This window comes from Tamandua tetradactyla, chromosome 14 (genome assembly GCF_023851605.1).
Source record: "Tamandua tetradactyla isolate mTamTet1 chromosome 14, mTamTet1.pri, whole genome shotgun sequence".
In the NCBI taxonomy this organism is placed as follows: Eukaryota; Metazoa; Chordata; class Mammalia; order Pilosa; family Myrmecophagidae; genus Tamandua; species Tamandua tetradactyla.
The window spans coordinates 40,752,384-40,763,392 of record NC_135340.1 but is presented as its reverse complement, the minus strand read 5'-3'; positions in this window follow the sequence as shown (position 1 = coordinate 40,763,392).

The following is an 11,009-nucleotide window of genomic DNA, read 5'->3' as shown; positions in this document are numbered from 1 at the left end:
ATTAACCATTCATTTACCATAAAATGTTACAGTCAGTCTTCAAATGATCTGCTTCTCAACTATATTATATTTAAAGAAAATCTGTTCTAGTTTACTAGCTGTTAGAATGCAATATACCAGAAACGGAATGGCTTTTCAAAAGGGGGATTTAATAACTTGCTAATTTATAGTTCTAAGGCTGAGAAAAATGACCCAATTAAAACAAGTCTATAAAAATGTCCAATCAAAGGCACCCAGAGAAAGATACCTTGATTCAAGAAGGCCAATGAAGTTCAGGGTTTCTCTCTCTCAAGTGGAAAAGCATATGATGAACATGGTCAGCATTTTTCTCATCTGGAATGGTATACAGTGAATATGGCATCATCTACTAGCTTTCTCTCCTTGCTTCTTGTTTCATGAAGTTCCCCAGGAGGCATTTTCCTTTTCATCCCCAAGGATCACTGGCTGGTGGACTCCCTCCTTTGTGGTGCTGCAGCATTTTCTGCTCTCTCTGCATTTCCCTTTTATAGGATTCCAGTAAATTAATCAAGACCAACCTAGAATGGGTGGTGACACATCTCCACATAATCTAACTTAATAACCACTCTTGATTGAGTCACATCTCCAGTGGGATGATCTAATTAAAGTTTCAAACATATAGTACTCAATAAGAATTAGAAGAATGAGCTGCCCTCACAAAATGGGATTAGGATTAAAACATGACTTTTCTAGGGTACATACATCCTTTCAAGCCAGCACAAGGTCTCTGCCTCTTGTGGCTATTATCACCTCATAATAGATATTCTATAATGTCACACTGGCCATTTCAGTTTACTAATTCTCATATAGTTCAATGTCAAAACAGCCTTCACAATTTCAGAGACAATCTGGATTAAACAGTTATAATGGTTGTAGTTGTGTGGTTAAGTAACAGACTAAGACAGAGGCAAGAGTTGAGAGAGAGAGAACATAGTAAAAAAAAAACAACTCTGGGGAAAAATTAGATCTTACCCTTGTAAATGCAACCTCCTGGGATATTCTCTAAGAACTGAAGCTGCTTGTAGATGAGTGGTTAAGGAAAGACTGCATGGCCTGGGATGCAGTACAATAATCTGGATACCTTAGCATCTCCATATGATTGAAGTCCTTGCAATGTTGATTGTCATTTGTTTAACATTGTTACCTTCCAGATGGTAAGATTTAAGTGACAATTTTACAACATGGAGCTGTTTATTTACTTCATTTGCAGCTCATGGATATCATTCCTTAGAAACGATAATTCAAAGAATATATTTGTGAAAATTACAGATGAAAAATTACCAAATTGGAATAACTAGAGAATATTTAAAATTAATATTGATAAGGATGCTTTAAGATTGTGGTATATTCATTTTACTCTTAACAATAATCTATTAATTTATGTCTTTGCAAGTACTTTTCTTGTGACCTGAGACCATGGACCAAGGAAATTACTGTAGGGTGGCTGAGTTTGTGTTCTGGGACTCTCCAATTTCTGGAAACTCCAGTGTTTCTTTTGTGTGTTTTTTAACTTCTTGTACATTGACAGTGTCCTGCAAAATCTTCTCATTTTTCTAATGGTGATTTCTGAACCTGCCTTGCACGCACCCATTTACATCAGGCTCAGTAACCTTTCTATCCTTGATGTGTTTCTAGCAACTCATGCCTCCCCCAAGATGACCCATGATTTCCTTCATGAACCCAAGACCATAACCTTTAAAGGATGCATGGCCCAGATATTCTTGCCCCATGTCTTTAGCGGTGGTAAGATGGTACTCCTTGTAGTCACGGTTTATGACAGGTAGGGTAGCCATATGCAAACCTCTCCATTATGCAACCATCATGAACTTGTGCAAGTGCATGGGCCTGGTTGTAGGCTCTTCGGTCACTGGTGCCATGCACTCTCTGACCCAGTTGGCTTTCACCCTAAACTTCCCCTTCTGTGACCCAAATATAGTGGACAACCATTACTGTGACCTCACATTGGTTTTCAAACTTGCCTGCATGGATACTTATGTTCCTGAATTGTTGATGCTTTTGGACAGTGGTCTCATGGGGATGATCTCATTCTTGTTCTTGCTGGTCTCCTACATGGTCATCCTGGTCGCTGTGAGACGTCATTCCTCAGCAGGCCTGGCCAAGGCCCACAACACCCTGGTTGCCCACATCACCGTGGTGACCCTCTTCTTTGGGCCTTGTATCTTTATCTATGCCTGGCCTTTCAGCAACTCCCCAGTGGATAAGGTCTTTTCTGTGTTTTCTACAGTTTTCACACCTATATTGAACTCCATTATCTATACATTGAGAAACAAAGAGGTGAAATCAGCAATGCATAAACTGAAGACCCGATATGTAACTACCAGCCGTCTATCCAGCTGTCTCTCACAGGACTAGTTTTGATGAACTGAGTAGACAGGAGACTTGAGAAATGGGACTCTGCTTTTTGCCTTGTGACCAACATTGCTTTTAAAAGTTACTTAATTTGATTAAAATACAAATCTGCTATACTATCTTCATTAAATTCTTTTATTAAAGAAGGCTGCACACAAATATACATTCTCTAACTATACATATATCTATGCTACAGTATTTTAAAAATATTTAACAATTTATATTTATATTAGAGTCCTTTGCCTGCCACACAAAAGCAGTAAAGGCATGTTTTACAGACTACTGTTTAACCTAGATTCTATACATTTTATTTCATAAAAAACAGGTGAATATTCATCAAGCCAAACTAAGAATGAAATTTCTATTCATGGTGCAAAATGCTCGAAGTAACATGTGAGATTTACTTCCGCATTAAAAATAATCCCAATGACATTTTTTCATGTTTTACATTCAAAGATTTGTGCTCTCAATAAAAAAGATCATAGCCTAAATCACCATGTAAAAAATAATTTGCAAACATTCCACATCTGTCTTTATGTTTTTTTCTTTCTCACATTCAGAACTTCAGCGGTCTCCACAAACCACATTATTTTTGTAGCTTTGTAAAATCACTTGAATTTTGTTATGTACTGTGCGAGTTTGAAAGAATTATGCACCCTAGAAAAGCCATGTTTTAATCCTGATCCATCTGGTGGAGGCAGCTATTTCTTTTAATCTGTATTGAGTAGGTATGTTGCAAACCTTATTAGATTATACCCACAGCGATGTGATACACCCAATTGTGGATATTAACTTTTGATTGGTGGGAGATGTGACTCTACCCATTCCAGGTGGGTCTTGATTAGTTTACTGTAATCTTTTAAAAGAGGAAACATTTTGGAAAAAGCTTCAGAGCCACAGAAAGCAGGCAGCCAGGGATTTTCAGAGATGAAGAAGGAATATGCCCCTGGGGGAGCTTCATGAAATAAGAATCCTAGAGAGAAAGCTAGCAGACATCAACTGGTTCACCATGTGCCTTTCCAGCTGTGATAGAAACCCTGAATTCATTGGCCTTTCTTGAGTGAAGTTACCTCTTGTTGGTGCATTAATTTGGACATTTCTATAGCCTTACTTTAATTTGGACATTTTCAAGGCCATAGAACTGTGAATTTGCAACTTAACAAATTCCCCCCTGTAAAAGCTGATCTGTTTCTGGTATATCACTTTCTGGCAGCATGAAAACTAAAGCAAATATAATTTATTCTTTCATCATTCTAGCTCTAAATTTGTGTTGTTATCACAATACAATAGTTAAGCAGTTTTATACCCATAAAATATTTGCATTCACAAAACACATTAAGCTTTAGACATTTGGCAATTAAACTCATAGAAATAGGACAAGTCCTCCAGTATAGGGGTTCTGAACCATTTATTTATGAGTCCATGACATGGTGCCTGCACACTGGTTCAAAGGGCTGCAGAGTGAACAGATTATTGTTTCAGAAGACATTGAACATTAGTATCTGAAATAATGGTATGGCATTATCCTAGTGTTGTGTAGAACCCCGACTTTCTCCAAGGTAGTCTCATTTTAGAATGGCAAATCTAACTGATACAAAATGAAGAAAAAATGTAACATTAATTCTGTACAGACACTCTACTCACAGTATGTGCTCAATGTGATTTTGAATGTAATTTACCCCAGGAACTTCTCACCATTGTCCTGGAATTTTAGGCTGGGAGGTCTATTAATCCTACACTCCACTGTAGCCTTCTTTCCTGGAATCAGTGTTGTGACGAAGATAATTTGGACACCAAAAACTGGAAATAGAAGCCCAAGAAGCAGTTTTTATTTTAATATGGAAAATATTTTAAGTCTACAATTCTTTTGTGGAAATATTTTATCAGCACTGCCTGTGTTCCTCCTTTAAAAAACACACACTATCCTTAGGTCTTATTCATGGTCAGGTTCATGACCAGGTGGTGGTTCCTGTTTCTCTGGTTAGGCAAGTGCTGGACTGTCTGTTGCAATGAGGACATTTCAAAGAATTAAATTATGATCACGTCAGCTGCATCCACAGCTGATTCCATTTGTAATCAGCCAAGGGGAGTGTCTTCTGCAATGAGTGATGCTTAATCTAATCCCTGGAAGCATTTTAAGGAGGATTCAGAAGAGATTGGCTCTCTTCCTGCTTTGGATGGTGAGCCTCTCCTGTGGAGTTTGTCCAGACCCTTCATCGGAATCATTAACTTCACAGCCTGCCCTGTGGATTTTGGACTTTGCATTCCCATGGTTATTTGAGACAGTTTTATAGATTTTATATTTGCGAGTGTTTCCTGTTGATTCTGTTTCTCTAGAGAACCCTAACTAATACAGTCTTCTTGAGTCTTTAATGCATTGTTAAAGGAACACAGGATTCCCTTTAAATTCATCAAAATCAGGATGGTCCACACTGCATGCCAAAGTAAGGTGGTGGGAAACTGACTCATTGATAACTGGGCCCTTCTTCAAAGAGTACTCCTTAAGACAGACAAGGCCTTCTGTTCAACTAACATGGCTTTAGAAAATGATTAAGATCAAAAAGTTACTTGTTAAGGGAACAAAATCAGGCACACCGAATGTATATTCCAATGTAGTAAGTGCTACACTGTTACTGGTTGCAGGGATTTCCCTAGGGACCAGGGAGAAGAAGGGGTACCACGCAGGATTAAGAAATGACAGATGCAAGAAGTTAGTTAAGTGGGGTCTGAGGACTCATCAGGAGCAGGAGTACCAGACACACTGACGTCCACATATTTATTGTGCTCTTACATGGGAACTGTTTTAGGGAGTATAAGAAAGCAAGATTATTTTTAACATCTGTCATGCCTGCAAAGCACAAAGTTTGGTTCACAGTTTCTGTCCCAGGAACCATTTGTTGCTTATCAGAAAGTTTTCCATACCACTCTCTTCAGGCTCCAGAGTCAGTGTCCTTGAGAGCACAGTGAGCATTGACTAACTTGCCTGAAACTGCAGAGGCAGAACTTTCTCATATAAGGCCAGATTAGGTAAGGTATGTACAAGCTGGACCTCATTTCACATGAGGTCAAGGGGTCGTGCCTCCAAAGTTATTCTGATGCAGCTCTGCCAACTGTCAGAGGCCTGCTTCTGGGCCCCAACAATTGGTTTTAGCAAAACCTTAAGTACTGGACTAGGAATCTGTTATTGATGTTATGGAACCTCATTGTTCACAGTCTAAAGCACAGCCCACATATGAAAGAAGAGTGCAGTCACTCAGAACCCTGAGTAGACTAAGAAGTGCAAGACCAAACTTCTTTCCCTCCCTTCCACTTCCAGTCAAAGAGCTAGAGAAACTGTCTCCAGCCGGGTGATTGCTCATTAGGCGCTCTGCTTCTGCCATGGATTCACTGGCTGACCTTTGACTTTAATTTATAGTTTTCTCACTAATAGTCAGACATCCAGATGGACGCTGTCTCATCTTCCAGGTAGAACATTTACTGAGGCATGACCCAGAATAGGAGCTGGTGATTCTGAGAAAATGGCTCTTGAGGGACCCCAGCTCTTGAGGGTGAGCTCCGGGTTCTCTCTGCTGGTCAGGATGTGGCTGAAGAGGTCCACTCTGCCTGGGTCTGGATGAAGGTTTTTCTCTTTCTTCATCACAGGGTGCATGCAAGCAGTGAACTGAATGACAGAGGGGACGGCTGCAGTCTTGGCGGGGTCTGCAGCAGCATGGTTGGTCAGAGGCAGCGCGGGTGGTTGGAGGAACCAAGGGGAGTCTCTGGCTAGGCTGCGCAGCCCTAAGATGACAGAGGGCGGCACCCACCTCCTGTGATGGCACGTCCTGGAGTGCAAAGCGAAACATGGATTTGGGCGGTCACTTGGGCTTCATACTGTAAATAAACTTATCTATTTCATAAGTTATGCCTTAAACATTTTCCTAAATGTGTTGACTTTTAATAACCATGAATTTAATAAAGACTGTTGGAAGGAAAACATGCAAGTGGCTTGTGGGAAGGGCTTGTGGTGAGGGGGCAGAAATTGTCTATACTGGGATAGCATCAGGGAACTTTTGGAACAGCTCTGCATGTAATTGTGATGGTGGACAAACGTCTATGCATTTGTCACAATGCCTAGAAATGTGTGAATTTTAATCTGTTGGAAAAAATGCAGATAATTATAGAATAAATAAAAATTATCATTTACATATATTTACTAAGTATTTTCTGCAAGTTCACCATTCTTTTCTTCCATTAAGTTCTCAGTTAAATTAGGAAGACAAAATATATGAATATTTTGAAGTCTCTTGATTTATTTTGCTAAATTGCTTTTCATAGTGTTTCCCTACATACTGAGTAGATTTTTACATTTGTAAGCAATTCTAATCACCTCATTTAATGATTAAATAAATATTTCTCATTGTTCTATTTTGATTTTTCTTTATCTCTAATAAAGTTTTTTTTTCTTTTTTTAATTGTCCTAACATGCTATGCACATTGAACACTTAGTATTCTATCAACTTATTTGACTTTCACTGGGTTAAGAGAGTAAAGGTTTTTTTATAATTATCTATGATTTTTTTAAAAACAAAGAACAAATTCACTTTTTGTGGTGTGCATTTCTTTGGGTTTTGAAAATGATCAGTAATATGTCCACCATGACAAAGTTTTATACAGAACAGTTCCATCCCCCAAAAAGTTCCTGATTATATCCATATACAATGAAATTCTCCCCCTTCTCACAATCCCTGGCAATCACTCATCTGTTTTCCCTTCTGTGGTTCTGCCTTTTGTAAACTATCATGTAAATGGAATCATGCAGTGTGTGGTTTATAAGGTTCCAGTTCTTTCACTTAGCAAACTACATTTAAAATCCATCCACGCCACACACAGAGGAGAATTCCATGGGAAGACACAGAGTACAAAAAATATGGAGGGAAGATGCTTATATGAATAATGAGGCAGAGATTGGAGTTATGTTGCCACAAGCCAAGCAATGTCAAGGATTTCAGGCAATTATTCAAAACTAAAAGAGGCAAGGAGGTATTCTTCCCTAGAGCTTTCAGAGAGAACATGGCACAGCTGACACCTTAATTTCACAATTCTAGCCTCCAGACCTGTAAGAGAATAAATTTCTGTTGTTTTAAATCCTTTACTTTGTGGTAATCTGTTACAGCAGTTAACATAATGGGTTCAATCTGAGAGTGGACACTGAGAAAGAAAGGATGAGGGAATTTGAAGATGAGTTAACAGAAATAATCCATACTGAAGCAAAAGAAAAAGATTAAAAAAGAAAAACTGAACAGAGGATCAGTGTCCTGTGGAATAATATCAAGCAGTCTAATGCATATGTAATTGAAGTTTCAGCAAGGGAACAATAAAAATTATGGCTAACTTCTCATAGGAAACAGTGGAAACAAGGAGAAAATGAAATGACATTTTAAAAGTCCTGAATGACAGAAATTGTTAGTTCTAAATCCAGTGAAAATATCCTTCAAAATGCAGATAATTAAATATATTGCCTGATAAACAAGTGCTGAGATAATCTTTCACCAGAAAACCTACATTATAACAATACAAAAAGAAGTTCTTCGGGCTGAAAGAAAATGATGCGAAATAGAAACTTAGATCTACAGGAAGTAATGAAGAGTAGTAGAAATGGGTCAAAAAAAAAGGTAAATAAAAATAATGTTTTTTTCTAATTTTTATAATATTTGACTGTTGAAAGCAAAGATTAAAATGTTACAGTATAGAGTTTGTAAAGTATGTAATAGTTACATATATGATAAAATATCACATAGAACTGGAGGAGGATAATAGAATTATAATATTGAATTTTGCAGTTTATATGTACAATTCATATAATAGTAATTCAACATAGACTATAATAAGTTAAGAATGCATATTGTAGTTCATGGAGCAACCTTTGAAAAAAAAAGGATATAGCTAAAAAGCCAATAGGAAATGATAAAATGGAATATTTAAACTTAATCCAAACGAAGGTAGAATGGAAGGGCCAAAGTAACAAAGAATAAGTGGAAAAAATTGTATTAAATGTAAATGGTGCATATATTCCAATTAAAACAGGGATGGTTCGGAGGATTTTTTTTTTAAATCCAGCTTTACGCTGTTTATAAGAGATATACATAAATGCAAGGATACTGATGTGTTGAAAATGAAAGGATATTCCGGGCAAAAACTCAAAAAAAAAAAATCATCCATGCTATTGAATGAATCAGTAGTACATTCCTTTTTTGGATGAATAGTGTCCCATCTTAAGGGTATACCACATTTTATTTATTCACTTACAGACTTCTGGATATTTGATTGGTTTCTCATTTTTGATTATGAATGAAGTTGCTATAGACAATAGTGTACAGGTTTTTGTGTGAATGTAAGTTTTCATTTCTTTTCAGTAGATAACTAAAAGTAAGATTCCTGAGTGTTATTGTAGTTGTATTTTTAAATCTGCTTTATTAAGTTATAATTGATATACAGTAAACTGAATGTATTTAAAGCCCATAGTTTAATAAACTTTGAAATAGAGACATGTTTATGAATATATTGATGATACTATCACCATAATCAAAATAATGAGCATGTCCATTGCCCTATAAGTTCTCTCCCACCCCTCCCCAACACACTGTTTGTATTCTTTTTTCTTCTGATTTCTTTTACGTAGTGTAAGTATTTGAGTTTCATCTGTGTTTTTGAATATATCTATAGTGTTCCTTTTTGTTGCTGCATAGTATTCCATTGTAAGAATATATATAATTTATTTATTCATTCTTCTCTTGATCGATATTTAATTTGCCTAATTTTTGGCTATTGCAAATATGGTTGTTACAAATATTTGTGTACAAGTATTTGTTACTTTCTTATCTTTTTAGGCAAAAAACTAGGAATGGAGGACTAGATTGTATTATAACTGCATGTTTAACTTTTTAGGGAAGTGTCAAACTATTTTCCAAAGCTTTTATCATTTTACATTCCCTCATTACCATAAGAATTCAAAGTCTTCCATATCTTCACCAAAACTTGTTATAATTAGTCTGGTGTCCCATACACCAGAGTTAAAAAGTTGATTTAGATAGCCCATTCCTGAAGGAGATCCAAGACTATTGAACTATATTTTCCTTATCAACTTTCTCCAAAGTGATCAAAGATTTTTATTAAATTATGTATGTTAAATACTTGATCTAGTTACTTCATGGTATTGATGATGAATTTTAAATTGATTAATGGATGAAAATCAGTACAATATCTTACCATGCTTGTATAAGAACAGCCCAGCAGATTTTTATGTTTCATTTACTTTTGCTATCTTCATGTACTTCAAGGTTTCAAGTATTTCCCTCCCCCCATGTAATCAATTTTACTCTTTCTCAGAATCTTTCTCAGTAGCTTACATGAAAAGAACAAATTTCACAGCCACCGGTGGCCTCCATATTGTTATATCCTGAAGTCATTTCTCAGTCCTCTTGCTGCTTAACTGCCAGTAGTAACTATGTTACTGCTTATCACATGCTCCTTCCTGAAGCACTCTTGTTCATTTTGTTTTTAGAACACTGGTTGGTTCTGGCTTTGTTTATATCATTCTGGTGATTCCTCCTCAATCTCTTTTGTAGTTCTGCCTCCTCTTTCTGACCTCTTAATATTAGAGAGTCCCCAAGACTCAGTCCTTGGGACTCTTATTATTTTTCCTACTTCACTGGTGATCTCACTTAACTGCAAAGCTTTAAATACTATTTATATTTCAATAGTATTGAGATGTAGATTTCTGTTTTCAACTGGACCTTTCCTTTGAATTCCAAATTCAATACCTATCATCACTCAAATTTGTTACTCATTTCCTACTTAACATGTCCAAAATTGAACTCTTGAGAGGTCTTTTAAAAATGTTCCTCAGGTTAATGGGATCTTTCTCAGTTAATGGAATTTTCATCTTCCCAATTGTTCAGGTCAAAAACTTTGGAGTCAAAATTGATGCTTTTTCTTACACCACTCATTAAACATTTCAGCAAATCCCACTGGCTTTATCTTGAAAATGCCCTCAGAGTCTGACCACTCATCATGATCTCTACTGTAATGATCTCTATCCAAGCCATCTGCATGGATTATTACAACAGCCTCTTAATAGGTCTCATTGCCCAAACCCTTCCATATACTTCATCTATTATAATCACCATAAACTAAACTTGATACAATGGCCTACAAGCTCATAGTATCTTCAAATACAGCTTTATTCTCTGATCTTATCTGCAACATTTGTTTACAGCCCTTATCAATGATTAAAGATTTTTAAATTTATGAAGGAAAACTATTTTAAAAACTTGTTCTTTTTTGGAAGTGTATTAATTATATTAAAAAGGGGCCACCCTTTTTGGTTTTTTTTTATACTGCTGTTGGTTGTATAAATCAGTCCACTATGGTGAGAGGGTTGGATGTTCAGTCAAGAGACCCTATGTGTACCTGCTCCATATTTTTCAGAATGTTGAGTAATTTACTCAACTTCCATACATGCATAGAAGAAGGAGCCTGAGCTAAATCAGTTCTTTGTCAATCAAAATAAAAATAATCAGTGGAACACTTTTTAGAATGTGAAACTGCCTAAGCTAACTATATGACTAGATAAGTGGAAAGCT